General features: G+C 39.0%; 1 protein-coding gene across 2 annotated transcripts in view; it reads left to right on the forward strand.

The window, feature by feature from the left end:
* The first annotated feature begins 321 nt into the window (after positions 1 to 321).
* Paip2b (poly(A) binding protein interacting protein 2B) overlaps positions 322 to 14,303 on the forward strand; it is a 33,508-nt gene continuing 19,526 nt past the window's right edge. Inside the window, exons 1-2 of one of the 2 annotated variants that reach the window (XM_005385602.2) lie at positions 322 to 648; positions 1,093 to 1,168. The gene's annotated coding sequence lies outside the window, so the exon portion shown is untranslated. Of the gene's footprint in view, positions 649 to 1,092; positions 1,169 to 10,556; positions 10,613 to 14,303 lie in introns of those variants that run through there. The other variant, XM_013514637.1, reaches the window with a different exon arrangement.

The following is a 14,303-nucleotide window of genomic DNA, read 5'->3' on the forward strand; positions in this document are numbered from 1 at the left end:
GAGGCTCCTCCCTCACGTGGCAGCCAGACAAGTCCTTAGCCCAGAGCCCATCCAGGACCAGAGCAGCGCCCTTTCGGTCAATCAGAGCCCGGATCTCCAGTAAGTAAGCTTTCCACCCCAGGGAAAGAACGTAAGGAGCGAAAGGACAGACGTTAGGACCAATCACACGCTGGACCTCTGAGGCAGTAGGCGGACACTGCTTCACATTGACACCAATGAAAATCACATATGCGCGACTAAGGTGACTGAGTGGCAGCTTCCTCGGCCCAATAGACGAACGGGGCGGTGCCCAGCAACCAATGGCTTGGGTTCGGGGGCGGGGTGAGAAGCCTGTGTGCGGTGAGAGGGAGCTTAGTGGCGCTTCTCCGGTGCTGTGGCTCACGTTTTGGTACTAAAGGCCGAGACTGTCCTGGCGTCGACAGCGTCTGCGGCGAAGGCTCAGGCTCTCGGAGAGTGGTAGAGTACGGTCCAGAAACGGAGCTTCTGGTCAACCCAGGTGGACTCGGACGCCGGGACCTGCGAATCGAAGGGCGCCCCGCGCCCCCTCTTCATCCCCATCGAGACAGTGAAGGGGTGGCGCGCGCCCGCCCCACCGCCTGCAGGGCGAGGGAGTCCTCGGGGTCCCCCGGCGCGACGGCGGGCGAGGAGGTGCGTCAGCTCTGGTCACCCGCCCCGTGGGAGTTGTGCGGGTTCTCGGCCCCTGTTTCTCTGGACAGGTGCCCCCGCCGCACCCCCAGCCCTGGAGTCCTGTCCAGCCCTTGTTCGCGTAGGAGCGGATCCCGGGCTGTGGATCCTCAGCGCTGCGCCGCAGCCCTGCTGGGCGGACCGGGCAGCCGCACACCCGCCCGCCTCGCCCTCCCGGCGGGGAAGGGGCGCGCCCCCGTGGGCGTCCCGGGCGTCCTCCGCGTTTCTGCAGCCCCTCCGCCTCCCTCTGTCGCCAGCCCTCCTCCCGCGGACCTCACCCGGAGACTCTGCTCGCTTTCCCGCCGTGTCTCCAGCGGCGGAGTCCTTCGCCCTGAGCATTTCACCCGGTCCCCTGCCTCTCATCCTCATCTTCCTTAGAAACTAACATTTTCCACTTGCTTCTTCCAGGCGGTTGCAGGGCGGACGGAAGACGGACGGAAGAATTTGAGAGAGTCGGACCGCACCGAGCAGGGAGCTTCGCAAGGTCGGGAACTTCCATCGGTTCTGTTGGTGTCAACTATTTTTACCTCCCTTAGGAGGACGTTTCATCGTTATACCCTTCTAGAATCTTTGTCCCAGCACAGTTCTCGTACTGATAAACGCTGAAAATGTGGGTAGGAAGAGTTTACCGGCAACAACAGATTTCAAATTTTATTATTTTTTTTAAGCGGGTAACATTGGGTTATACTTTAAGGAGCTTAAAGAGTCAGAGGTTCCACTATAAGTAAGGGCCTGGCCATGCTAGATTGTCATAAAATATAGGACATACTTCAGCTGTAATACAGCACGATGTGATTTAATCACACCCAATTTTGGAGTGGATAATAACAGCACTGAATATATTTTAAAATGATATTTCTCTTTTCACACAGAGTTTGTATTTACCTCCATAGTATAGCCATTTGGTTTGCAGTAGTGTGGATTCTAGCCATATGTTTCTCGGTAATAGTTCACACCTAAATACACTTTTTTGCGGCAGAGCTGAGAATTGAACCCAGGGCCTCAAGAGTGGTAGACAAATATTTTTACCACTGAGCTGTATCCCCAACTTCCTAAATAGAATTATGTAAAGAATCTTATGGAGGAAAGTAACACACTACTGCTAGTTTTGATTGAAATTTTGGAGGTTTGGAAACATTTTTAATTTAGATATTGAATAGTGAGTTTTCTTTTGGAAGTTGGAAAAAATTAAAATACAAGAGTAAGATTGATAGACCCCTTATGCTCTGTATGTATGAGAGAGAGAGAAAGAGGCAGAGACAGAATATACACACATACAAAACCTTGTACATTCTCACAGTACTTAGGTTTCGTGAGTTTACATAAACTAGAATTTTTTTCTCGTTCTCAGTAGAGAAATATAAACTGAGTTTAACAGGTTCACTATGTTTTGGATAGGATTTTGGAAGCTTTTTGTGAAAAGAGTATTGTTTTTCTTATCTACCTTCTAACATATATATCAATATGCTTCCATATGTTTAGATTTTACTTTGTGTATATACAAGTAAGTCTATTAGAGAGTGAATTAAAAGGAATCTTTTACTCTGAGGTGACAACATTGTCTAATGGACCATATGTTTGAGCCCGGTTAATAAATTGTACTAAAGGGGCTGGGGATTTAGCTCAGTGGTACTGCACCTGCCTGGCAAGCATGAGGTCCTAAGTTTGATTCCCAGTACCAAAAAAAAAAAAGAAAATTGTACTAAAAAGAACAAGGGTTTAAAAAACTATCCTTAAAAAAATGCCTAAGTATCTAGAATAATAATAATAATTTGTGACAGAGTTATAGCAGTCATCAGAGAAAAATCCTGGACAGGTTTCAGATGTCTTGAATTTTTCACACATATCCAAGTGGGCTGGTAAATTGATATAGGGTTGGACTTGAAAACCAGTTTTTTGTATAGCCTTTTCAGGTATATTTGCATTTAGTAATTACTTGTTTGCAAGTTTAGAGGGCTAGAGCTGTGGTTTCTTTTGGGACTTTGACCTTGACAATCTCACTGTTTAGTGGAGGACAGACCTATAAACCAAAAATTAAATGTATGCAGAGAGAGGTTCTGTAGTTTGGTTGTATACAGGGTATTCTGGCTTCATCTCCTACTGCTCTAGACTTACTGAGTGCCAGTGTCTGAATTTACCTGTCTCATGTGGATTATAAACTTAAATCTTAGTACATGCCTTTTTCTTTACGTATTTACAACAGAAGTGAAGTTCAGAAGTGTTAAGTGATTTGTCTGGGGCCACCATTCATGCCAGAGTTAGGATTCAAACCCTGTCCTTTTGGCCCCAAAGCTAGAGAGCTTCTAGCCTTACACTTCACTGCCCCCTACTGTCTCTGTCCTCTGATCATCGGTTGAGAATTGAACCAAGAAGGCCTGGCATTGCCTTATTCCACCTTGGTTTGGGACATATGCAAGGGGCAATAGATTTTTTGCCACTATAATGCATATCCACAAGTGACCTCAAAAACGCAATATGAGGGGCTGAGGATTTAGCTCAGCGGCACAGCACTTGCCTGGCAAGCACGAGGTCATAAGTTCGATTCCTGGTAGGGGGGCGGGTGGCACGAAAAACTCAACATGTGTTTTGGGGTTACACATAAATTTTAGCAAATAGGTGAATTTGTAAATATGAGATCCACAAATAATGAGGATCAGCTGTACTTTTAAGTGACCCATTGAGTCATTTTCATGGTTATACCCCCCTCATCCTCAGGAGAATGTTTCTTTTGCTTCTTTGATAATTTATTCACTTATTTATTCAACAGATACTGATTGAACACTTACTGTAAGTCAAGCTAGAGATTAAAGTCTTGTTTGATGGATTTTTTTTTGTTAGTGGTGGTACTAGGGATTGAACTCAGACCCTTCACACTGAGCTATATCCCATGCCCTTTTATTTTTTATTTTTCTATTTTTGGTACCAGGAATCTAACTCATGACCTCAGGCTTGCCAGGCAAGCTCTTATGCCGCTGAGCTATATCCCCTGCCCATCCCATGCCCTTTTAAAAAACTTTTTATTTTTAATTTTGAGAAAGGGTCTAAGTTGCTGAGTTGCCTGGGCTGGGCTTCAATTTTATTTTATTTATTTTTTGTTTTTTGAGACAGGGTCTTGTTATGTAACTCAAGGGTGGCCTTGAACTCACTATGTAGCCCAGGCTGTTCTCAAACTCATAGCGATTCTGCCTCAGTCTCCTAAGTGCTAGGATTACAGGCCTAGTGTTGGCTCTCATATTGGAATAAGAAAGACAACTAAGCTTGGTTCAATTGAAATTACAGATTAATTTGACCAGGGTGAAACCTTTTGTACCCCTTCCACTTTGCATCTCCAAGGGTAATTCCAGAACATTTCTGTTCCATTCTTTTGCATAAACTCTTCCCCATGAGCCCCTCTCATTGACCTCTGTTAACCTCTACTTGTCATTTGTTAATTTTGAAACCATTTGCCCATTTAACTGGTAGGATTTTGTAGAAGATCTATGTTGACCTGAATTCTTTGAATTCTGGCTCTGCCATCTACCATGCAAGTGACTTTAGTCAGGCTTTTGGACTTTTGAACCTGTTTTCTAATTTTAAAAGTGTTTTAAAAGTGGTATGTTGGACACTTGAGAGTTTTAAGCATAGGCCTTCACGCATATTGCTTTTAGTGATGAAGGGTGAATGAACAAGAAATCATTTTGGCATCCATATTGTCTCTTGGCTTTCTTGCTTGCAAAACTTCATAGAAAAATAATTTAGCAGTATTTAGGGTAGGATTTGACATCTAGACACGTATTTTCTTTTACTTTGTCCACCAATGTTTACATTTTCCTAAGAGAATACTCTCTTAGGAACGATCTGTTATATTCTAAAGTGGAGGACCTCTGCTGGGCAAAGAAAATTTTTAAAAAATATTTTGAGAGAGGATCTCTCACTGAGTTGCCCAGGCTGACCTCAAGCTTGCAGTCCTCCTGCTTCAGCCTCTTGAATAGCTGAAATAGGGCAAGATTTTAGGCCAAGGCGTGTGTTTGGTTATTGATCTCCTTCAAATTCATTTTATACATTGTCCTTAGCTGAGGCACTGATCCCTAGACTGTATTCTTATATCCAAAGCAGTCTAGTTGGTTTCATGCATTATCTGTCTCACAGACAGTAGACTACATAAAAAGAACTCCTTGAAGACAGTTTCTTCAGAAGATAAAGGGTAGCAGTCCTAGAGTTTTGTGCACTTTATAATTCAAATACATATCTAACATGATCAGAGGTAATATTTAATAAACTAGCAAAATGATGGACATACCAGATATTGGGAACATCTTCCTCTTGCATTTAGTAGTATTGTGAATAGTTGTTCTTATGACTGTTTTCTGTACTATATTATAAGCTCCATGAGGGCAGCAGCGTCCAGAGCTTCATCTCTGTTTTCTTTTTTCAGTATTGGACCTTTACACTGATTACATCCCAGTCCTTTTCTATTTTTTTATTTTGAGACAAGGTCTCACAAAATCACTAAGTGCTGGGGCTGGGCTCAAACTTGCAATCTTCCTGCCTCAGCCTCCCAGAGTGCTGGGATTACAGGTGTGCATCACTATCTCTCTATCCTTGGCCCTTACTTCAGCACTTGATGTGTAGTAATAGATACACAGGTATCTGATTTGAGGAATCCTCAACTTTTCTTACAAGGATAGGGAGGGTGAGTTTGAAGGTTTCCCAGACAAGTTATTATTTAACTGATCCCCCATTCACATACACGCACATACACACACACCCTTGCTGGGCATTAAATATAGGGCCTCTCTCTTGCTAATCACTTGCTCTATGGCTGAGCTACAACCCTGGCCCCTAAGCTGATCCTTAAATGTTGAGCAAGAATATTTTCTAGGTAAATGAAATCTTGAGGTACCATTTCAAGGACAAACCAGCAAGTGCAAAAGTACAGATATAAAAATGTGATAAAGTTTGCTGAATATTCCCTGTAGGTTGAAAAAACAAATTCAAAAATCAAACAGTCAAAAATCACAAGCTCACAAATGGGCTTGGCCAGAGACCATGTCCCAAATGAATTAACTATGACCTTAGCTACTCAATAATGGGTACAAGTTTTATGAGGAGAGCTTAACATTCTCAGGTTGTTGGCCATGTCTGTAATGATTTAGTAACACACATAGTGAATTCTGGTAATCATTACAAGGTAGTGAGATCATTTACTTCAGTATGTATGAATCTTCTTTCTGTCATACACTGTTCAAGATACTGAAAATGTAATCCAACTTTTTCTAAAGGAGCTCACAAGCAAGCAAGGGAGATAGATGGATGAACAACTGATTTATCATGTGATAAGTGAGGTGATAGAGATAAGAATAAAATTCTATCTAAATCAGCAGAACAGAGCTGTTCGGAATATAGGGAGTGCTAAGAAATATTTTTCAAAAGAAGTAATATTTGAGCACTCTGAAGCACTATATCAATATAAGACAGACTAAAGGAATGTAATGTAGTTTGAGTTAATGTGTTGGTTTTAAGTTTTATATTACAGAAATATGTATTTATATTAGAAAACATTGATAAGCAAGAAGGAAAGAGACTACCTCAGCACTTTATAGATCCAACACTCCTGATATAATGGTTAATGTTTTGATAGACATATTTTATATTTTCTGTGAATATTGACGTGTATATACATATGTACATGCATTTTAATAGAAATGAGTATATCCTGGGTATTCTTTTTTTTTTCTGGTACTGGGACTCGAACTCATGACGTTGCACTTGCCAGTCAAGCGCTCAGCCCCAGCCCAGAGTATTCTGTTTAGTTGTTCAGTTTTCATGATATAAATCTCCTGAGGGTACAGTTGCTTTGTCTATAGAAGTTTTTGTATATAATGAGAACTAGAAAAACGGTTAATTTTTCAGCCCAAAAAACGTGTGACTTTATGGTAACACAATCTCCTAAATCATTTCAGAGGCCTTATCAGAAGCGTATTTAGAAATGAATTTGATATGTGTGGTTATGCTTTGCATTATTTTTTGTAATAGCATGATTGAAATGACTTTAGGGTCCATCAAAGAGAACTGGTTAAGTAGACCATGGTACACCCCAAACCACGAAATATTGTGTAGTTATAAAGAAGAAATAAGACTTATGTCTGATACATGCAGAATTTTGATTTTTACTTGCATAATTTTTCAATTGTCTTCAGTTTTTGTGTTTTTTATTATTAGTGCTTATTAACTTTATAAATATTGGATTTTAATTCATATACTTTGATCATATGATATTTATCTAAGTCTAGCTTGTTTCACTCAACATGATGTTCTCCACACCCATCTATTTTTCTGCAAATGACAAAATTTTGTTCTTTATGGCTGAATAATACTCCAGTGTGTGTATATACCACATGTTCTTTATCCATTCATCTGTTGACAGGACTTAGACTGGTTCCATATTGTGGCTATTATAAATTGCACCACAATAAACATGGGTATGTATATATCCCTATAGTATGCTGATTTTAGTTCCTTTGAATATGTTATATTGAGTTTTTAGTGTGTTACTTTTTGTGTTGAGAGAAAAAGAGTAAAAATATACATGCATAATTACAATTCTGAAAAGATATATAAGAAACCATTTAAAGTCATGTTTGAGCCCAGCATAGGCAATTTAGCAACTTGGCAATACCCTGTTTCAAAATAAAAAATTACTGGGGATTTAGCTTAGAACAAACGCCCTGAGTGCATCCCTAATACCAAAATATAAATAAATATATAATTAAATAAGCAAGCCAATTAAAGTATTTGTGGAGAGTAGGAGTAAACATTTTTCCACATTTTTATAGGTATATACTGTGTTCAGAATGTTTTTTTGAATTATCTTGTTTTTTTTTTTTTTTATGAAATGAGTGAGTGAATGAATGAATGAAATAAGGTTATGAAAAAGAGAACAGATAAAAGAATCTAAAGGTTTCTCCTCATTTTAATACTAAGAGAATATATAGCAGTAGCAGCAAAGATTGGAAAAGTAGACCGTGGAAATGGGGAAATAGCCTTCTTAATCTTCTTTTCCTTAATTTCACATATTTTAAAAATACTCTGAAACTGGACATGGTGGTGCACACTTATAATTCAGGTCCTCCAGGAGGCTGAGGCAGGAAGATCCCAAGTTTAAGCCTAGCCTGAGCAACTTAGTGATTTTATAAGGCCTTGTCTCAAAATAAAAAGAGCTGGGATGTAACTCAGTGTGAAAACCTTGCGTTCAATCCACAGTACTGCTACATACATATATACATACATACATACATACAATTTGAGAGCAATAAAACAATTTAAAAGAAAAATGTTTCCAGACTGCAGTACTTTTACTTTAATAGCTGCTTAATTTTTCATATTCATGGTAGCATTTTCATGCACATACTGATTATTTTGTATTGCAACTACGTTTTTAGTCTTTTTAAATGTATCTGTGTTTTCCCTGGGATTGTACAGAAGAACCTTTCTTTAGAAAATGAAGATTAGGCAGTTTTCTGTAGTGCACATCTCAGAAGTGGGCTGATCTACCTCAACAGGTGGGAATTCAAGCCTATATGTGATGTAAGAAAATGAGAGAAAGGAAGATTTAAATATATATAAATATATATAAGTATTTCTAAATTTAAAAAATATATATAAATGAAAATCTTTTACTCTGATTATAAAGGAAACCATACTTTCCTTATAATACAAAGTATAAAGAAAACAAAGAAGACAAAATACAAAGAAAAATTACCTCTGCCACTCAAAGTATTCCAGTTTTTTTTGCATTTTAGACATTTCTTATACATATCACCATTTTCAAAAATAGACTGATATAATCTTTTTCTCCATATATTTTAGGTGTATTTGCAATACAATACATGTGGCATTATCTTTATAATAGCTTGATATATTCTTTAGCCATTGCCACCCCAGTGGTAAATTTCCTTCTACGTACTTTTTTTTTCCATTATGGGAACTAAACCCGGGGCATCACACATGCTACCACTGAGCTATGTCTTCTGAGAGGCCTCAAGTGGCTTTAATTACAGGTGTACACAACTATACCTGGCTTTTTATACATACATTTTAGTGACTTTGACAAGTATTTTGGGGTTGAATTCCTAGAGCTAGAATATCTAGAAGAAAAGAATATGAAATTTAGGGCTTTTAGTATAAATTGTGAAATTGTGCTGAAGCAAAATAGCTTCAGTTTAGAAGAATTTGCCTTTTTTTGTTTTATCTTTCCTGTTTCTGTTTTGGTTTGCTGCAGTCTTGGGAATTGAACCCAGGGTCCCTGTACTACTGAGCTACATACCCCACCCCAAATAGTATTTTGTTGTGAGATAGGGACTCTTGAATTTGGGGTCTTCCTTCCTTAGCCTTCCATGTGCTGGGATTACAGCTGTGCTCCATTGGGCCTGACTTCTAATTGGTTGTTATTGGTTTGTACGAAAGCTATTGATGTTTTGTATTTTATCCATTTATTTTTACAATGCTTGGGATGGAACTGCAGAGCCTGGTACATTTTTGTGTTTCTTTTGTGTCTTAGTGATTTTCTTGTCACCAGGACACAATACCTGATACCCACAACTTAAAGGGGAAGAGGGCTTTTTTTTGGCTCACAGTTTATAGAGAGGCTTTAGTTCACAGAAGCAAGGACAGCATGGCAGAAAGGCATCAAACAGAAGCTGGTACGGAGAAACAGAAAGTCAAGGGAGGAGCTAGGGAAGGAGATAAATCCTTCCAGGACACGCCCCCCCAACCCCATATGCCTGTCTCTTTTTACCAGAGCCCCACCTCTTAACGGGCAAGTTAGATATAAAGCCCCATAATCCAGTCACCTTCCAAAAGCCTCGCCTATGAATGCATGAGTCCCTTGGGGGTACATCTAGCTATAAACCATAATATTTTGTAACAGGCTTGTTGTTAAATTTTTACTGTTTCTAATAGTTTTCAGTTGATTATTAGGCTTGCTGAAATATCAAAATCATTACCTGCAAAGCTAATCTCACCTCTTCCTTTCCAAATAGTTAATATCCTTTATATTATATTCTTGACTGATTGATTAGATAGTAGCATTTGAACAAGTTTAACAGTGGTCTCAGAGCCGGGCATGGTGGGGCATGCCTGTAGTCCCTACCTTGGGAGGCTAAGGTAGGAGGACTGCTGTGAGTTCGAAGCCAGCCTGGGCTACAGAGTGAGTTTAAAACTAGCCTGAACTGCATAGTGAGACCCTGCCTCAAAACAAAAACAAAACAAAACAGAAATAGTGGTCTCAGTAGTTGTAGTTGACATTCCTATTCTTTTCCCTATTTTAATGGGAATGCACTAAAATTTTGGAACGGTGATACTTAGGTGGGCATATTGATTGCCTTTAAGAAGCTTGATTTTATTTATTCCATGTGAGTTTTAGCAAAAATAGATTTTGGATTTTTTTCTTCTGGGGCTGGGGAATCGAACGCAAGGCTTCACAAACGCTAGGCAAGTGCTCTCCCACTGAGCTACAGCCCTAGCCCATTGAATTTTATTAATTTCTGGTATCTATTGAGATGATCATGTAGTTTTTTTCATGGCTCTTTTTTCTTTGTTAATATAATAGTACGCATTTTTATATTTCTTATTATTAAATCATTCTTTGATTTCTGGGTTGAACCCAATTCAATTAATGTAGTTTTTAATGGTTTGATTTTATTTGCTTGTGTTTTACTTGAAATTATATACAGTATTTGGAGCATAGAAAGTGTCTTTTTTTTTTTCCTCATTATGATTGGCTTAATGTTTGAACTACCTGTATGCAAATAATTAGAAGGTTCTCTTTATTTTTCTGTGCTTTGAAACAGGTGTATGGGAGTTATGTGCTGTTTAAAACGAGCTGTTATCTGGACGATAGACTTGTCTTTCCCATTCTAAAATGAAGTTATCTCAGGGAAGTGAAGAGGTGTGTTGTTTTGTTTCTTTTAAGGTGCTGGGGATCAAACACAGACCTGGAGCACACTAGGCAAGCACTCCACCACTGAGCTATATCCCCGCCCCAAAGTTAAGTTTTAATGTAGTAATTTTGATATAAACAGAAGCAGAACAAAACGTAATTTTCTAGTGAGAGTTTCCTTCTGTTTGCTTTAGTGTTCTTGGTGTCTTTTTGTTATCTAGGCTTTGGCAGTAGTGCTAAGATATTACACTGACAAATCTGAGGGTTCACAAGTCTTTTGTTTTAGTACTGAGCAGATATAACCTTGAGTTCTCTAGCATTGTAGATATATATAAAAAATATACCTACCAGGGCTCTGCTTTGTCCCCATGGAAAGCAAGAACACTGAAAGCAATAAAAGTGGCCAGAAGCTTTTGTAGAATGGACTATTCTGCTTTCATTCTATTAAAAGTATAAAGGTGAAAATATTAGAAATGTCAACTCTATATTGAATATATTTCTAAAATAGAACAAAATTTTCTTCCTTAAAAAGTATAGTATATTCAGACATAGTTGATGTTTTATTACAGGACTAGTGTCTGAGGCTCACATTATGAAGATCCTTTTTTAGAGCTTTAAATGTAAGAGGATGAAAGTGATACTGTATGAGACCAGGCTGCATGGGAACTGACACCCCTAGGTATACTTTACAGACTAAGTCTCTGATTGCAGCTTATTTTCTCATTTAACTAATAAAAATAACACATTGGGTGACTTTATTTTATTTTATTTTCATCAGATTTTATTGGTACATTTTAGGTCTACATAATGATTACATTAATCATAGAGAATTTGTACCTATAGATGATATAACTTGATTCTTTTTTTTTCTCATTTCCCTACCCTCTCTTCATCCCCTTCCCCTCCCCATTTACAAAAGCTTTGTTTTCATTTTTTTCCTTCTTTTCTCACCTTTTTTTACTTTTCTTTCCTCACCTTTTTTTACTTTTCTCTTCTTTCCTTTCCCCCCACCCTCTCCCTTGTTTATTTTATATCAACATAAAATGCAAGTGTCTCTGCCTTTGGACTCACAAATAGAAGAACCATTTTCTAACTGCTACATACTTGAGGTTTTCAAACTTAAGCATACAGTAGAATTATCTGGAGGGCTTGTTTCAACACATGTTGCTGGCTCCACCCAAGAGTCTAGGGCGGGTCCTGAGAATTTGCTTTTCTGAAAAGTTGACAGCCAGTTCTGCTGCAGGTACTCCATTTCTAAAGAGTCATTCCTACCACACAGAAATTATAAAAATTTGGTTCTAGAAGATAGCTTAGTTGATCTGGGAGTACAAGGAACATATGTGTTATGGAGCAAATCCAGCATAGATTGAGTTAGGTTAAAGAGACCAAGGGACTCTAGTTAAATGAAAGGTCTTGGTGATTAACCCCATGAAAACAGGAGTTATTTGTATATCCCTTGTTTCTCTTTCATCACTTAGTGTTTACCCTTTGCCTTAGAAGGGCCGAGAATTTTCTTTCAAACTGCCAAAGGGCTTCAAGTGCTTATTGAATCGAAAGATTTGTGTGTTTTTAAAGAAAATAGACATGTTTATTGTTAAAGTTTTAGGTTAACAGTAATTTGAGTGAATAAAAGAACATTTTTCCAAAAAAGAGAAATCATTGAACTTACTTTATCTTACTAAAATTTTGGAGAATAAACATTAAGAGTGCATGGATTTTGAATCTTTTTTTAGTAATTTGTCATTGCATTGTTTGAGGTAATACTAGTAATTCTTGAAATCATTTTGAAGATAAAAAATGAAGACCAGTACCATAGACCTGGCGTAGAAAGAGCAAACTTAAGACAGCTAGGAGGAACTAGATAGGTATGTGTGCACATGTTATGATTTATATCAAGATGTCCCTCTAAAGCCTCATGCAATCATAGGCAAGAGGTTTGGAAGGTGATTGGATTATGGGCATGTGTACTTGTCTTGCTAGGTGATGAGGTCTGATCAGGAGAGGCAGGTCACTGGGGGCATAACCTGAAAAAGTTTATCCCCCTCCATGGCTCCTCCCTTCACTTGCTGGTTCCTGGGTACTGTGACGTGAGCAGCTCTCCTCAGCCGTGCCCCTTTGCCATGGTACTTCTTTTTTGGAGTCACCAACCATGGATTGAAATGTGAGCCAAAATAAACCTTTTTGGGTGTCAGGTATTTCTCAGTGATGAGAAAGACCAAGACAGATTTTGGTATCAGAGAAGTGGAGGCATTGCTATAACTGTACTTGACTATGTGGTTCAGAAGCTTTTTGGAACTGGTTTGGCAGAAGACTTTGGAAAGGGGCTGGGGATTTAGCTCAGTGGCACAGCGCCTGCCTGGCAAGCGCGAGGTTGTGAGTTCGATTCCCGGTACCGGAAAAAAAAACCAAAAACCAAAAACAAAAACAGAAGGCTTTGGAAAGGTTTGGAGAGGTTGGCTGGAGAGGCACCCTTAGAATGTTGTAAGCAAAGCATGAGGGAGATTCTGGTTAGAGTTTAGAATACTAGAATGCTGATAGAAATACAGATGATAAAGACCAGGCTCAGGAAGATTCAATTGGGAACGAGGACTTCATTGGCAGTTAAGACTCAAGACGATGTGCGTTATACTCTCACAGAAAATTTGTCTGCACTTTGCTCATGTCCTGAGACTTTGCAGGGGACTTGAAGATACAGGACTTAATGTTTGCTCTGCTAGGTTTAGGTTTTGCTTTGGTCCCATTGGTTTCTATCCGCCTATTTCTCTTTTTGGAATGGAAATGTTTACGCTGTGCCATGGTATGTCAGCAGTGTCTAACTTTCTTTGGTTTTTATAGGGGCTCACAGCTAAGAATTCAGCATGAATCTCAGAGAAGTCTTTGGGCTTTTCAGCAATGCTGGAACTGCTAGGACTTTGGCAACTTTTAGAGATGGACTTTGCATTTTTCATGAAGAAATGTACATGAGTCTTTGAAGGGTCAGGGGTGCAACATATGAACATGTAAAGTTCCCCTAAAGCCTCATGCATTCATAGGCAGGGCTTTTGGAAGGCAATGGGTTTGTGGGGGCTTACCGCTCACTTATAGCTGCTATTAGGTAGTGAGTTCTGGTTAGAAGAGGCAGGTCACTAGGGACAGCATGGAAAGCCTTTTCTCTGTCCCTGGCTTTTCTCCCTCTCTTCACTCTACTTCCTCATTGCCGTGAGGTGAACAGCTTTCCTCCACTTATGCTCTACCACCATGCTGTTCTACCTTTGAGCTGCCTGACTATAGACTGAAACCTTAGTGAATTATCAGCCAAAGTAAAGATAGGTATGTGTGCCTCACTCTATCTTTTCTCCTTTAAGTTGTGGGTGTTGGATATTTTGTCCCAGCAATGAAGAAAGTAACTAAGACAACACACATGCATATATACATATATAATGCACATGTATTTTTAAAATTATATATTACTTATTTTTAGCTTTAGCTAGAGACAAAGATATCTTTAGTCATCGCAGGCATCATATATAGACTCTCTAGGTTGATGAGAAACTCTGAAAGCCACACCTTTTCATAGAGGAGTTTTGATTCAACAAGTTTTTCTTGCATGTCAACTCTAATTTCTTTTGTTCCACTGTAATAGCCTGAGTTTTTTACTTGACCAGCTCATCCAGCCTATACTGTTTTGTTTTTTTTTTTTTTTTTTTTTTTTTTCTCCGGT

The sequence above is a fragment of the Chinchilla lanigera genome, unplaced genomic scaffold (genome assembly GCF_000276665.1).
Source record: "Chinchilla lanigera isolate Chin_1 unplaced genomic scaffold, ChiLan1.0 scaffold00023, whole genome shotgun sequence".
Lineage (NCBI taxonomy): Eukaryota > Metazoa > Chordata > Mammalia > Rodentia > Chinchillidae > Chinchilla > Chinchilla lanigera.